Raw genomic sequence first — 16,820 nt, forward strand, 5'->3', positions numbered from 1 at the left:
ATTACAGGCATGAGCCAGTGCACCCAGCCTTATTGTTCTCAGTATAGACAAAATACATGTGTTTTATATAAAATTCAGAAATGCAGACTAATCAAAAGAACATAAAGATATCCATTACCCCATCTATTCAAGGCAGTTGCTGTTAACACTATAGTTCATTTCCTTCCAGATCTTCTCTACACCTCCTATATGTGTGAATTTTTTTTTATAAAAGTGGGATTATACCATATATACTGCTTTGTGAACTGCTTTTTCTACTTCACTATAGATCGTAAACACTTTCCATGACAGTAGATACATTTCTGCAACATTTAAGCAGCTGTATGGCATTTCATAGTATGGATGAAGTACAATCTATTTAAGTAAAGCTTCTATTTTTGCACACGCAGGTTGTTTTCACCTTTTCACTGTGATACACGAGGCTGTGATGAGTACCTTGTCAGCCTGCTCTTTGTGCCTGTTCTTTTTTTTTTTTTTTTTGAGACGGAGTCTCGCTCTGTCGCCCAGGCTGGAGTGCAGTGTCCTGATCTCAGCTCACTGCAAGCTCCGCCTCCCGAGTTCCCTCCATTCTCCTGCCTCAGCCTCCCGAGTAGCTGGGACTACAGGCGCCCGCCACCTCGCCCGGCTAGTTTTTTGTATTTTTTTAGTAGAGACGGGGTTTCACCGTGTTAGCCAGGATGGTCTCGATCTCCTGACCTCGTGATCCGCCCGCCTCGGCCTCCCAAAGGTGCCTGTTCTTAATGATTTCCCGAGGAGAGGTTTCCAGCAGTAGAGTTTCTGGGTCAGAGAGAGGTATTTCCAGATTGCCCTGCAGAACGGGGCACCTGTGTCCTTTCCTACCTGCAGTGTGAGGAACCAGCCTCCTCTCATTCCAGCCAACACTGAATGCAATTCCTTTGATTTAAAAATGATCATTTATTCTTTAGCTGTGTATTGAGTGTAGGCTGTTTGGAAAATAAAAAAATATATATATACTTAATATTTATTTAAAAATATTTATAAATAAAATCAGGTACCCTACTATTACTTCAGCTGGTTAACCACTGTTAAACACACACACATACACACACACACACATTATATATAGTATATTTAATATTTTTATATACAATTGGGATTATGCTTTATATCCTATTTTATATTCTTTTTTCACTCTGTGTGTGTATGTATGTACAATTATTTTTCCACATCATTAAATATTTTTGAAAACATAGTTTTTAAAGGCTGCACAGTGGTGTGCCTTATGGAGTTTTTTTCTTTTTTTGAGACGGGGTCTTGCTTTGTCGCCCAGGTTGGAGTGCAGTGGCGCTATCTTGGCTCACTGCAACCTCCATCCCCCACACCGGGCTCAAGAGATCCTCCTGTCTCAGCCCCCACAAGTAGCTGAGACGACAGGCATGCACCACCACACCTGGCTAATTTTTAAATTTTTTGTAGAGATGGGATTTTGACACGTTGCCCAGGCTGGTCTCGAACTCCTGGGCTCAGGTGAGCCTCCCACCTTGACCTCCCAAAGTGCTGGGATTACAGACGTGAGCTGCGGTGCCGGGCCTATGAATATTTTTGAAACAGCTGCCCATGAAACATCTAGGTCATTTCAGTTTTCATATTATAAATACACTCTATAGCTTTTTTCCCCCAATTTATTTTATTTGGTAAAACACGTATAACAAAATTTCCCATCTTCATCATTTTTAAGTGCACAGTTCAGTGGGATTAAATGTATTCTTCACATTGCTGGGCAACTGTCACCACCATCTATCTCCAGAACTCTTTCCCTTTTAAAAACTCATGAAACAATAACTCCCCATTCCCCTCCCACCCTCAGTTGCTGGCAGACACCATTCTACTTTCTGTCTGCCTGATTTTGCCTACCCTAGGTACCTCATGTAAGTGGAGTCATGTGGTATTTGCCTTTTTGTGATTGGCCTACATTTCACTTAACACAGTGTTCTCAAGGTTCATCCATGTTGTAACATGTGTCAGAATTTTCTTTCATCTACAGGGAAAGTAATACTCTATTGTGTGCACGTATCACGTTTTGACTCAATTTGTAGCCTAACACATGGTCTGTCCTGGAAAATGTCCCATGCGTACTTGAGAAGAAAATTGGGTAGAGTGACTGTTTATGTCTCTTAGGTCTAGTTGGTTTATTGTGTTAAGTCCTCTATGTCCTTATTTCTGTCTGGTTGTTTTGCTTGTTTGTTTTGTTTTGTTTTTTGAGATGGAGTTTCACTCTTGTTGCCCAGTCTGGAGTGCAATGGCATGATCTCGGCTCACTGCAACCTCTGCCTCCTGGGTTCAAGCGATTCTCCTGCCTCAGCCTCCTGAGTAGCTGGGATTACAGGCATGCACCACCACGCCCAGCTAATTTTGTATTTTTAGTAGAGATGGGGTTTCTCCCTGTTGGTCAGGCTGGTCTTGAACTCCCGACCTCAGGTGATCTGCCCACCTTGGCCTCCTAAAGTGCTGGGATTACAGGTGTGAGCCACCATGCCTGGCCTGGTTGTTCTATTCATTCTTAAGAGAGGATTATTGAAGTTTCCAACTACTATTATAAAATTCTCTGTTTCTCCCTTCAATTCAATATATGATGTTTTTCCTTCATCTATTTTGATGGTCTGTAATTACGTATGTAAATGTTTATAATTGTTATATCTTCTTACTGTATTGACTCTTTATTAATATATAACATCCTTCTTTGTCTCTTATTTGTGTATTTTTAGAGATGAGGTCTCATTCTGTCACCCAGGCTGGAGTGCAGTGGTGCTATCATAGCTCACTGTAACTTCGAATTCCTGGGCTCAAGAGATCTCCTGCTTCAGCCTGCCAAGTAGCTAGAATTACAGATGTGTACCATCATAACCCTGCTAATTTTTTTTTATTTTTTGTAGAGATAGGGTCTCACTATGTTGCCCAGGATAGTCTCAAACTCCTAGCATCAAATGACTCTCTTGCCTCAACCTCCTGGTAGCTGAGATTACAGGAGTATGCCACCACACCCAACACCTTTTTTAATTTAAAAGTCTGTTTTGTTGGATCTTAGTATAGCCATCCCTGCTCTCTTGGTTACTATTTGCATGAATATCTTTTTGTTTGTTTGTTTTGTGACAGAGTCTTGCCCTGTCACCCAGGCTGCAGAACAGTGGTGTGATTACAGCTCACTGCAGCCTCAGCCTCCTGAGTTCAAGTGATACTCTTGCCTCAGCCTCCCAAGTAGCTGGGACTAAAGGCTCATGCCACCATGTCTGGCTAATTTTTAAATTTTATTTTGTAGAGACGAAGTCTTACTGTGTTGCTCAGGCTGGTCTTGAATTCCCGGGCTTAAGCAGTTCTCCCACCTCGGCCTCCCTGAAATGTGAGCCACTTTGTCCAGTCAGAATATCTTTTTCCATTCTTTCACTTTCAATATATTTGTGTCTGTGGATCTAGAGTCTCTTGTAAACAGCATATAGTTGGATCATGTTTTTTTAATGCATTCTGTCAATCTCCATCTTTTGATTGGCCCAGTTGAAATATCTGTTTCCATTCTTTCACTATCAATGTATTTGTGTCTGTGGATCTAGAGTCTCTTGTAGACAGCATATAGTTGGATCATGTTTTTTTAATGCATTCTGTCAATGTCCATCTTTTGACTGGAGAGTTTAATCCATTTCCATTTAAAGTAGGTACTGATGAGGGACTTACTTCTGTAATTTGCTATGTTTTCTACATGTCTTATAGCCTTTTTTGTCTCTTGCTTTCTGCATTATTGTCTTCTTTTGTTAGTTGATTTTTTTTTTGTAGTGAAATGTTTAAATTTCTTTCTCATTTCCTTTTGTGTATATTTGCTAGCTATTTTCTTTGTGGTTACCATGAAGATTCCATTTAACATCCTAAAGTTTAACACTCTAACTTAAAAGTATATAAGCTTGACTAACATACAAAAACTCCATTCCTGTAAAGCTCTATCCCCATCCCTTTCCATTACTGATGTCGCAAAATTATATCTTTATACATTGTATGCCCCAAAACATAAAGCTAATAATTCTTTTAAGTGCATTGTCTCTTAAATTATATAGGAAACAAAATGTGGAATTACAAACCAGAGTTATAATAATACTAGTTTTTGAGTAATAATTTAAAAAGTATATTAGTCTCTTAAGTCATGTGGTTAATAAAAAGTGGAGTTACAAACCATTGTTACAATAATACTAGTTTTATAATTGCTAATGTATTCACTTTTATTGAGATCCTTAGTTCTTTATATAACTTAGAGTTATTGCTTAGTGTCCTTTCATTTCACCTTGCACGGCTTGTGTGAACATTTCTTGCAGGGCAGTTCTAGTGGTAAAAAAAACTCCTCAGCTTTTGTTTACTTGGGAATTTTTAAATTTCTCTCTCACTTTTGAAGGATAGCTTTGGCAGATACGGGATTCGTGGTTGATATGGTTTGCTCTGTGTCCTCATCCAGATCTCATTTTGAATTGTAATACCCATATGTTGAGTGAGGGATTTGTGATCTCCACGTATTAAGGGAGGGAGGTGATTGGTTCATGGGTGCAGTTTTCCCCATGCTGTTCTGATAGTGAGTGAGTTCTCATGTGATCTGATGGTTTTGTAAGTGTTTGGAAGTTCCTCCTTCACTCTCTCTCTCTCCCCCACTGCCATGTAAAGAAGGTGGCTGCATCCCCTTCCACCATGATTGTAAGTCTCCCGCGGCCTCCCCAGCCATGTGGAACTGTGAGCCAATTAATCCTCTTTCCTTTAGAAATTACCCAGGCTCAAGGAAGTTCTTTATAGCAGTGTGAAAATGGACTAATACATTGGTTAAGAGTCTGTTTCTTTCAGCACTTTGAATATATCAGCCTATTGCAATCTGGCCTGCTATGTTTCTGATGAGAAATCTGATAATTTTATTGAGGGTCCCTTGTATGTGACAAGTTGCTTCTTGTTGCTTTTAAGATTCTTTCTTTGTCCTTCAAAAGTTTGATTATAACGTGCCTTGGTATGGGTCTTTCTCAGTTCATTTTATTTGGAGTTTGTTGAGCTTCTTGGATGTTTATATTCTGGAGCTGAAAAACTACAGTAAATGGTAACTGTACTTTTCACTTAATATCTTTCATCAAATTTCAAAAGTTTTCAGTCATTATTTCTTCAAATATTCTCTCTGCTCCTTTCTCTTTCCCCTTTTCTTCTATAATTCCCACAATGCATATGTTAGTTCTCTTGATGGTGTTCCACATGTTTCTCAGGCTCTGTTCACTTTTCTTCAATCTTTTTTTCTGTTTGTTCTTCAATGTCTTAGTCATTTTTGTGTTGCTGTCACGTAACACTAGAAACTGGGTAGCTTATAAAGAAACGAATTTATTTCTCACATTCCTGGAGGCTAGGAAGTCCAATATGAAGGTTCTAGCATCTGGCAAGGGTCTTCTTGCCTTATCATCCCATGGTGGAAGGTGAGAGGGTGAGAGAAAGAAGGAAAAGGGGGCTGGACTTCCTCTTTTATAATGAATCCACTCCCAAGATAATGGCATTAATCACTCACTCTGTCTTCATGGTATGGTCACCACTCATCAGGCCCTACCTCCCAACACTGTTGCAATGGGGATTAAGTCTTCAATACATCCTTTTTATGGGACACATTCAAACCGTAGCACTTATTCTTGATAATTTCTATTGTCCTGTCTTCAAGTTTACTGCCTGCTCAAGTTTGCCCTTGAAGCCCTCTAGTGAATTTTTCATCTCACTTATTGTACTTTTTCAGCTCTAGAATTTCACTTCTGTTTTTTATTGAGACACGGTCTTGCTCTGTCACCCAGGCCTGAATGCTGTGGCACGATCACAGCTCAGTGTAAGCTTGAGCTCCTGGGCTCAAGCGGTGCTCCTGCCTTGGCCTCCCAAAGTGCTGCAGTTACAGGTGTGAGCTACTGCACCTAGTCCAGAATTTCTTTTTCTTTTTTTTTTTTTTGGTATATAAACTATTTATTAACAGACAAGACCTACAGACTTATTTCTTCTTGGAGTCACCCACAGTGTGGCTACGGTGGCCAGTGGTCTTGGTGTGCTGACTTTGGACACGAAGGCCCCAGAAGTGGCGCAGCCCTCTGTGGGCTCAAATTTTCTTCAGTCGCTCCAGGTCTTCATGAAGCTTGTTGTCCAGACCATTGGCTAGGACCTGGCTATATTTTCCATCCTTTACACCCTTCTGTCTGTTCAAGAACCAGTCTGGGATCTTGTACTGGCGTGGATTCTGCATTCCATCTCATCCTCAGTGAGTTCTCCCGCCCTCTTGGTGTGGTCAAGTGTCTGCTTTCCTCAACACCACATGAGCATATCTTCGGCCCACACCCTTAATGGCAATGATGGCAAAGCCTGTTTTCCACCGCCCATTGATGTTGGTGTTCAGTACTTGCAAAATATGCTGGAACTTTTCAGGATCTCTAGAGACATGGCGACAGCACAAGCGGTGGCACGCAGGCCTCCTGTCCAGAATTTCTTATTGGTTTTTTTTTTTAGGTTTTCTGTCTCCTTTTTGACATTTCAATTTTGTTCATACATCATTTTCTTGACTCTCACAACATCTTCCTTCAGTCCCTTGAGCATCTTTAAAATGGTTGTTTCTTTGTCTGGTAGATCTGCCATCAGGTCTTTTTCTTTTTTTTTTTTTTGAGACGGAGTCTCACTCTGTCACCCGGGCTGGAGTGCAGTGGCCAGATCTCAGCTCACTGCAAGCTCTGCCTCCCGGGTTTACGCCATTCTCCTGCCTCAGCCTCCCGAGTAGCTGGGACTACAGGCGCCCGCCACCTCGCCCGGCTAGCTTTTTGTATTTTTTAGTAGAGATGGGGTTTCACCATGTTAGCCAGGATGGTCTCGATCTCCTGACCTCGTGATCCGCCCGTCTCGGCCTCCCAAAGTGCTGGGATTACAGGCTTGAGCCACCGCGCCCGGCCCAGGTCTTTTTCCAAGGACAGTTTCAGTTGATCTATACTTTTCCTCTGAATGGGCTGCTCTTTCCATTTTTGTGTGTGTGCCTTGTGATTTTTTTGTTGTTATTGAAAACTAGGCATTTGAATCTAATAATGTGGTAACTCTGGAAATTGGATTCTCCCTGTTCCTCAGGGTTTGCTGCTTTTGTTTATTTTAAAAGTGTTGTAGGCTGTCTTTGTGCCAAGGATCAGCCTGGGGCATATATTTGAGGTCTTCTTAGGTCTTCTCTGAGTCTGTGCCTTTCCATGGGCATGCATGGTCAACCATCTAATTTTCCCCATGTATGTAGTTGCCTTTAAATGCTCTAGTCTCAAATGTCTGGCTCTCAAAAAGGAAAAAGAGAAAAATGAGGCTGGGGGGAAGGGCACTGGCCCTTTAAATCCTCTGGATGTCACTTCTGTTGATGTATGTGGGGTGGCTTGCAATAATGAAGGGAGGTGCAGCAACAATGGCTGCTGCCTCTTGTCTGCACCCCTGTGATCAGAAGCAACAGTCAGTGATCAGAACACAGATACCCAATATTTGGAGGAGAGGGTGCTCTTTGCCCACCCTAGCTCCTGCAAGCTTCATATTTGCTTCTCTAGGAATGTGTTCACAGATTCTACTATGCTAAGAGCTGAAATTAACTGCAATTTACCATCAAGATTTCCCCCTGGAAATTGCAAGCCTTCAAGAGACCCCAGAGTTCCAAAATAGTTATATTGAACAGATTGTGCCAGTACAATAGTTGTCTATGGGGGAAGATAGATTCCTGGTGCTTCATAGTCCACCATCTTCCCGGAATTCTGTTTATAGCTTTTTAAATAACAGACTTATTGATATATAATTTATATACCATACAATTCAACCCTTTAAAGTATACAATTCAGTGGTTTTTAGTATATTCAGAGTTGTGCAACCATCACCGCAATCAATTTCAGACAATTTTTATTACTCCAAAAAAGAAACCTTTACCCATTAACAGTTACTTCCCATTTCCTGAATCCCACCCCAACTCTATAGCCCTAGTCAGCTACTAATCTGTACCCTGTCTCTATAGATTTGCCTGGTCTAGACATTTTTTATAAATGAAATCATTTTACTTTTTGTATCTGGCTTCTTTCATTTAGCATAATGTTTTAAAGGTTCTTATATGTTGCTGCATGTGTCATTCCTTTTTGTGGCTGAATATTACATTGTATGGATATACCATTTTGCATATTTTGTTCATTCATCAGTTGGTAGACAGCAGGTTGTTTCTATTATTTGACTATTATTAATAATGCTGCTATGAACATTTATGTACAAGTTTTTTGGTGAGCATAATCCCATCCAAAACATTTTGGGTGTTCATTTATCTTGGATATATACTTAGGGGTGGGATTATTGGATTACGTGGTAACTCTGAGTGTAAGTTTTTGAGGAACTGCAAGCTCTTTGCCAGAGCAGCTCCACCTGCATGAAGATTCTAATTTCTTCACATCCTCATCAACACTTGTTGTTATCTGTCTTTTTGATTATAGCCATCCTAGAGTGTATGAAATGGTATCTCATTGTGGTTTTTATTTGCATTTCCCTAATGATAAGTGGTATTAAGCAATTTTTCATGTGCTTATTGGCCATTTGTGCATCTTCTTTGGAGAAATATCTATTCAGATTCTTTGCCCATTTTTAATTGGGTTATTTGTTTTTCTATTATCGAGTTGTAGTAGTTCTTTTTTTTTTTTTTTTTGAGACAGAGTCTCGCTCTGTCGCCCAGGCTGGAGTGCAGTGGCGCGATCTCAGCTCACTGCAAGCTCCGCCTCCTGGGTTCGCGCCATTCTCCTGCCTCAGCATCCCGAGTAGCTGGGACTACAGGCGCCCGCCACCTTGCCTGGCTAGCTTTTTGTATTTTTTAGTAGAGACGGGGTTTCACTGGGTTAGCCAGGATGGTCTCGATCTCCTGACCTCGTGATCCACCCGTCTCGGCCTCCCAAAGTGCTGGGATTACAGGTTTGAGCCACCGCGCCCAGCCTAGTAGTTCTTTATATATCCTAAATACAATTTCTTTTACAGATATATGGTTTGTAAATATTTTCTCCAATTTTGTGGGTTGTCTTTCACTCTGATGTCCTTTGAAATGCAAACATTTTTCATTTTGATTAAGTCCAGTTCACTTTTTCTTTTATTATTTTTGTCCTTTTGGTTTTGTATCTAAGAAACCACTGCCTAATCAAGTTTATGAAGATTTACTCTTGTGGTTTCTTCTATGTGTTTTATAGTTTTTACTCTTAAATTTAGGTGTCTGATCCATTTTGAGTTAATTTTTGTATATTTTTGTGAGGTCAGCATCCACCTTCATTCTTTTTGTATGTGGAAAGTTGTTTCAGCACCATTTGTTGAAAATACTGTTCTTTCTCCATTGAATTGTCTTGGCATGCTTGTTGAAAATTAGTTGAGCATATATGTAAGTGTTTATTTCTAACTCTCTGTTCTATTCCACTGGTCTGTATGTCTGTCCTTATGCCAATACCACACTGTCTTTATTACTGTAGCTTTGTAGTACATTTTGAGTTTGGGGAGTATGAGTTTTGTAACTTTGTTCTTCTTTTTCAAGATTGTTTTGGCTTACATTTCCATATAAATTTTAGGGTCAGGTTGTAAATTAGTGTAAGAAATAATACTTGATAGGGATTGTGTTGAATCTGTAGATTGATTTGGGAAGTATTGCTATCTTAACAATATCAGGTCTTCCAATCCATGAACATGGGATGTCTTCTTTAATTTCTTTCAAAAATGTTTTGTAGGCCGGGTACGGTGACTCAAGCCTGTAATCCCAGCACTTTGGGAGGCCGAGACGGGCGGATCACGAGGTCAGGAGATCGAGACCATCCTGGCTAACACGGTGAAACCCCATCTCTACTAAAAGAAAATACAAAAAACTAGCTGGGCGAGGCGGCGGGCGCCTGTAGTCCCAGCTACTCGGGAAGCTGAGGCAGGAGAATGGTGTAAACCCGGGAGGCGGAGCTTGCAGTGAGCTGAGATCCAGCCACTGCACTCCAGCCCGAGCAACAGAGTGAGACTCCGTCTCAAAAAACAAAACAAAAATGTTTTGTAGATTTTTTGGCATTCAAGTCTTACATTCCTTTTGTTAAATTTATTCTCAGTGTTCTTTTTTATGTTATTATAAGTGAAACTATTTTTTAAATTTCACTTTCAGATTGCTCATTACTAAGGTATAGAAATACAGCTCATTTTTGTTTATTAATCTTGTATCCTTTAACCCTGCTGAACTCATTGTTTTTGTGGATTCTTTAGGGTTCTTAAAATATATAAGATCATGGCATTTGCAAACACAGATAATTTTACATTTTCCTTTCCAATCTGGATGACTTTGTTGCTTTATATTGCCTAATTGTGCTGACTAGTATCTCCAGTACAATGTTGATTAGAAATGACCAGAGTGGACATCCTTATTTTAGGGGGAAAGCATTCAGTTTTTCACCATTAAGATGTTAGCAGTGGGCCGGGCGCGGTGGCTCACGCCTGTAATCCCAGCACTTTGGGAGGCCAAGGCAAGCGGATCACAAGGTCAGGAGATCGAGACCAGCCTGACTAACATGGGGAAACCCCGTCTCTACTAAAAAAAATACAAAAAAATTAGCCGGGCGTGGTGGCAGGCATCTGTAGTCCCGGCTACTCGCGGGGGTGAGGCAGGAGAATGGCGTGAACCTGGGAGGCGGAGCTTGTAGTGAGCCGAGATCACGCCACTGCACTCCAGCCTGGGCGACAGAGCGAGACTCCGCCTCCAAAAAAAAAAAAAAAAAAAAAAGATGTTAGCAGTGGCATTTTCATAGATAGCCTTTATCAACTTGAAGAAGCTCTTTTCTATTTTTAGTTTGTTGAGTGTTTTTATCATTATAGGGTGTTAGACACTGTCTAATTTTTTTATTGTATTGTTCATGTAATTTTTGTGCTTTATTTTTTAAATATGGTGTTTTACATTGAATGATTTTCATATATTAAACCAATCTTGCATTTCTGAATTAAATCCCATTTGGTCATGGTATATGATTTTTTAATACGTTGCTAGGTTCCATGTCCTAATATTTTATAGGGGGTTTTAATATCTGTATTCATAATAGATATTGGTGGTATTCTTGTGATGCCTTTGGTTTTGGTGTCAATGTTACACTGGTGTCATAGAATGAGTTGTGAAGTGTTCCCTCCTTTTCTGCTTTTTGGAGGAGTTCCTGAAGAATTGTTGGTAGTTCTTCAAGTATTTGGTACAGTTCACCAAGGAAGCCATCTGAGCCTGGGCTTTGCTTTGTAGAAGTTGTTTGATTGCTAATTCAATCTCTAGTTACCCTGTTGTTTTAATTGATTTTAATAGACTTTACTTGCTCTCTCTGTTCTTTTGTATGGTATGTTTTCACTGGAGCCCTTAGCCTCTTGATCATGGCAAACAACCCTGATTCAAAAGTAGTTATCTTTAGTCATTTCCCAGTTTCAGGGGTGATGGCTTTGAGGAGTAGTCTCTATTCTGTTCTATAGCAATACTTCGAATAGGAGCCCATGTCATGTTATAGAGTCATAGTCAAGGGAAGCAACACTTCCTATATTTGCAATTGATTGACAAAATCAGCCTGGTGGATAAGTCCTATTTTTTCTGCCAGGAAACTGCCAGACCCTGCCAAGTTTTAAGCAGGAGGAATGACTTAATTAAGTTTTTAAGCAAGAAAGATCTTTCTGGCACAGAGTGGAGAATAGATTAGAAGGAATGAAAGATTCTAGCAAAGGAGACTGGTTAAGGGGGTTAGTTGGCTTTGGGCCCTTTCTCTGTTCTGCATTTCAGTGGGCTGAATTTGGCAGGCTGTTTCCCAGGTGCCCAAGTCAGTGGTTTCTGCCTGGGTTTGGTCAAGAAGAGGCACTGGTAGGAAACTGGAAGAGAGAGATAAGCCAGGGTATTTCTGTCTGCCTCAGGCAGCACCTTTGCCAGCAATGGTGTCTCTTCAGTTGTCCTAGCTCCTGTCAGATGAAACCTTTCTCTGTAGTTTTAGTGCCCATTAGGGAGCTTCCTCTGGGTTTTGGCTCTCTATGGCCCTAGCTTCTGAGCTCTTAAGACTCTACCTCCTCCCCATGTTCTTTCCAGTCCTAGGGATGTTAGTGCTTCCTGCTATTTCAGAATTCTGGGGTACAAAACCATCCTGTTTGGCCTCTTATCTCTTTCATCTCCTATGCAGACAATTCCATACATTCAATTCCCTTTGTTTGAAAGAACTAGAGTGTTTTCATTATCCTAACTGGATTCTGACAGGTATCAGAGGTATTGCAAAAGCCTAGATTCCAAGTACAAAGTGCTGAGCCATGGCAGGGGCAGGCAAGTCAGAATCCAGAGTCATTTGAAAGAGAAGCAGTAGGCCAGAGAGATAGGCTGTGTGTGTTGGGAGTTGTATGGGAAGGTGGTTGAGGGAGGAATCCACATGACAGTGAAATTTTTAGTTTAGCTCACTGGGCAGGTAATGATGTTGTTAAACCAAGTGAAAACTGCAGGAGTGTAATTGCCCATTGCATTCTTCCTGCCCACTGCACAGACAAAACCAACTCACTAAGGCCACAGCATTGCAATAAAGAGTTTAATTGACATGAGGCTGGCTGTGCCACACGGGTGATGGAGTTATGAATCAAATCAATCTCTGAAAATTCGGGGCTAGAGTTTTTCAAGGATAGTTTGGCAGGCACGGGAATGGGTGCTGCTGATTGGTTGGGGATACAATCATAGGGGTGTGAAAAATGGTCTTCATGTGCTGAGCCCGCTTCTGGGTGGGGCCACAAAGCATGACCTGTGGTGGATCTGGTGGGGCTGTTAGTTGTCAGAAATGCCAAAACCTGAAGAGATACCTCAAAAGGCCAATCTTAGATTCTACAGTAGTGATGTTATCTGCAGGAGTAACTGGGGAAGTTGCAAATCTTGTGATCTCTGGAACAATGGCTGGTAATCACTTATGCCTTAGCAGAATTCAGGCTCCTCTCATCCTCCTAACCTGGTGGTCTTTCACTAGCTTGACAGAGGCAGTTGAGTTTTGGGGAAGTGCTATTATCTTTTAAACTATAAACTAAATATCTCCCAAAGTTAGCTTAACCTAAGCCCAGGAATACCATAGTTTGGGGGCTAATGGCAAGATAGGGGTTGGTTAGATCAGATCCCTTTCACTGTCATAACTTAGATCTCTTTCACTGTCATAATTTTCTCACTGTTACAATTTTTGCAAAGGCAATTTCAGGAAATGGAGCCCATTTTCCTTGGAGGGTAGAGGGAAGATACTGGGTTGGCTGAACATGGTGAAATATCTTTGTCCACAAGAGGGTGCTATCCAGGGGGAAACATTGGAATTCTTGGCTAGTGGTCAGCATGAAGGTTTCCAGGCTATTGGTTTGTTGGTCAGGATTCAGGAATAGGTCTGTGTATAGGGGCAGGACTTGGTTAAAACCCAGGAGTGGCTGAAGCTCATTTGGAGGGCATGGCTAGAGGCTGGGCCCTGCAAGGCCCCAGCAAGTAACATGACAGCTTGCCTCCCAGGGCTCTGGGCTAGTGAAGGGGTGGAGGGATGCCGATGACACAGAGCTTTAGCCTGGGGTTTACAGTGCCTGAAATACATGAGCATTTGGACATTTGTGCTGGATTTACATTCTCAGTTAAAGTGACGTTAAAATGTAGTGAAGAGTGTAAATAGTGGCCTGAGTGTCAGGACAAGCCCATGTGAGGTTTAAATGTACCATGGACAAACTCATATTGATATTCAGGAGCTAGTTATCTCAAAAAAAGAGTTATTCTCTCCCTTATTGCTTGAAGCTCGAGTTCAAGTCCTCCTGCTAACCCTGGCAGGTCTAGGTATGGTGTGCACCTCTCCAGACTGTGGAGGATATGTCCTAGTCTTGGCAGGCTGGCTGCATGTCCTGCTGTATCCCACCCATCCTCTGCTCCAGGCTGCCTGCCTCCTTGCCCACCTGCTCTCACCCCTGCCAGGCCAACCCCCCACCTCTGTTTATCTTCTCCATCCATCTGGGAGTCCTCTCTTCCCTGTGCTGAGTCCGCCCTTGGTGACACCCGTTGTTGCGTACAGACCTCTCCAGCCGTTTGTCCACACCAATCTCTCCATCCTCTGATTTCACTTCTATTTATAGCTAGTACCATCTAATTTGGCATTCAGATTTTGTTTAATTATTTCACATCTGCCATTTGCCTCTCTCAAACTAGACTGTGTAATTTATTAATTCATTAAATCAGCAAATATGTGAGTGCTTATTCTGGGTTGGGTGTTGAGGCTGTGTCATATCTAAGCTGCCTGCTTTATCTCCCTGCATTTGCGCCAGGGACAACAGTGCCTGCTGCACAGGGGTGCCTGTGACAGGGCCATCCTTTAACATTTCGCCCTGGCATCCAGGGGCACACTATTGAAGATAAACTCTAGCTGAATAACACACAAGGTGCCTAAGCAAAAGGGCAACCTTAGTGTATTCTGAGATCCACTTCATTTCAGGTGAAAATAGGTTTTGGTTTGGGCCTGAAATAAAACCAAATACTCTTGTGTCTAACGCCTCTTCTGCCTGCACTCACCGACGGGCTGGTTCATCTCAATTTGTCAACTTTCAAGCTGTTTGGCTCTCAAGGGACTGCCTCCCACTGCTCATTTCCTCTGACAGCAGGTGACTCTCTGGGCCTCCTTAATGCAGTTTTCGCCTCTGCAATGTGTGGTGGTGGCCGCTGTAGTTTTTATTCTTAGGGTTTGGGTGCTTACTTCTAGGATCTCCTTGGGGCCTAGACTGCTACAAACCTAGTGAGGTTGTAAGACATCTCCTAGTCCAGACTCGTGTTTTATATTTTCAAACTCCAAGTACAGTTCTTGTTCCACTATCACCCATCCCTTGGCTTCCGTCGTTTCCAAACCATGTCTGGTGTTCATTTTCTTCTCCCAAATGTTCGTGATGCTTTGGGAATGTAAAAAGCATCCATATTTGGAAAGCTCAGAACTCTCTCGGGGGCGGGAGCAGAGCACAGATTGTTCTGTGGAGGAGAGAGTCATGTGCGGCTCAGAGCGTGGCTCTCCGGAGTGGGTCGGAGTGGGGCAGAAGAGCAGGAAGGAACCTGGGGCCCGCCTGGCTGGGCCTCCCCTGAACCAGGCAGAGGCAGGCAGCTGCCCTCCAGGGCCCACTGGTTTGTTGAGTGCCTACTGTGTGCCAGGTTCTGGAATTGTAAAATACAATAAATTATTAATAATAATTACAGCATTCCTTCTAGACACTGTTCTAAGCACTTGTCCTTTAGCTCCCTTTATCCTCACAACAACCCTAGAGCTAGAGACAGGGATAGTGCTCCCATTGGAGAGGTGGAGTGAGGGGTGCCTGCTTCCTGGACTGGGGCTGGCAGGTCGTTTGGGGAGGGGCTCCCAGGTACACATTCCGCCAAGTCCGGACTGAAGGAGGACACGTCTATCCTGGTGTGCTGGGAGGTGCCTTAGTTTGCGTTTAGCCACCTGTGAACGAGTCTTGGGACCTCTTAAGGCTATTTAACTCTGGGCCACATCAACTAGGACTCGCTGCCAGCTGCCGCCCAAGGTCGTCCCGCAGCGCCTCAGCAGCCGCCGCCAGGGGTCGCGGGAGCCGCGTACTAGCAGAGCCTAGCGCCACGGCCGCGCATGCGCAAAACTGCTCCGGGCGTCCTCGGCCGGGTCGGCCTTGGGGCCGTGCCCCGCCCCGCGTCCCGCCCCGCCCCGCCCCGCCCCGCCTCCCCTCACCTCGTGCTCGCGACCCGCCCCGCCTACTGCTCTCCCCGCCCTCGCCCCGCCCCGCGCTCTTGCCCCGTCTCACCCCGCCCCTCCTCGCGCGCTCGCCCGCCCCCCCCCCCCACCCCGCTCCGCCCCGCCCCGCCCGGCGGTCCTGGAGCCCGTACCCTGCGTCCTGCGCTGGTGCAGCCTCAGGAAGGCAGGACTGGTTCCTGCCGCGGCCCCCGGGACAGTGGTCCCCCAGGGCCGGCTGACCATTTGCAGCCCCTGAACTCGAGCTGATTCTGCGATTCAGCTCGAGTTCAGGGATGGAGAAGAAAGGCAAACTTGCCAACCCTCTTGATTAACCTCGTATTAGTGAGCCTCCTTAGGGACTCACCAAGCCGAGCTCTCTGGGAGGCGTTCACACTCACACGCCCTGGCTGTTCCCAGGCAGCAGCAGAGCCTTCACCGATGTGCCCCTTTATTGTTTTCTGGGACCACATCTATAGAGACTCTTGTAGACGCTGACAGCATTTAATACGTTAAACATTCAATGCGTGGATATTTACAAAGAGAAAGGATGTAAAGGTGTGTTTCCTGCTTTAGCAGGAATTGAAGTACATACTATTTTTCATGAACCGAAAATCGCTGGTCATAAGGACTGTGGAAACCCGAGGAGGATTTTCCTGGAGTGTTTCTGGATAGATTCATGTCTTAAAGTGAGATCTAATCCCAGCCTTTATGAATTGGATATTTGCTAATGACCATGATCTTCTAGGTGGCATCCTAGAGCCGTAGGACAGACAAGTGACCGCTGACATTGCCTTTTCCCTGGCAGAAAAAGTCTCCAGTCTATTGAGAGCTGTGTGGCAACTGCTGTGGACCTGCTGTGGTAGTAGTAAGCTCATTGGATCAGGATTTGCCCATGTGACCTTGGGCAAATCATCTCTGAGCTTGAATCTCCTCATTTGCAAAGAGAGGACAGGAGAGAAGATAGAGCTCGATCTTTTTTCCTTGAGAATCTGCTTTGCTTTGCTTTTCTCTTTCTTTTCTTTTCTTTCTCTCTCTCTCTTTCTTTCTTTCTCTTTCTCACTTTCTTTCTCTCTTTCTCTCTTTCTCCCTTCCCCC

The 16,820-nt window shown here is 43.3% G+C and overlaps 1 protein-coding gene and 1 pseudogene across 7 annotated transcripts in view; one reads left to right on the top strand and one right to left on the bottom strand.

Annotated features, from left to right (window-relative positions):
• The window catches only part of LOC105467558 (tetratricopeptide repeat domain 7B), a 273,670-nt gene that overhangs the window by 38,594 nt on the left and 218,256 nt on the right, over positions 1–16,820 (top strand). The gene's annotated exons all lie outside the window — the stretch shown is intronic.
• LOC105467652 (small ribosomal subunit protein uS13-like) lies at positions 5,990–6,624 on the bottom strand (annotated as a pseudogene).

Source organism: Macaca nemestrina, chromosome 7 (assembly GCF_043159975.1).
Source record: "Macaca nemestrina isolate mMacNem1 chromosome 7, mMacNem.hap1, whole genome shotgun sequence".
NCBI lineage: Eukaryota > Metazoa > Chordata > Mammalia > Primates > Cercopithecidae > Macaca > Macaca nemestrina.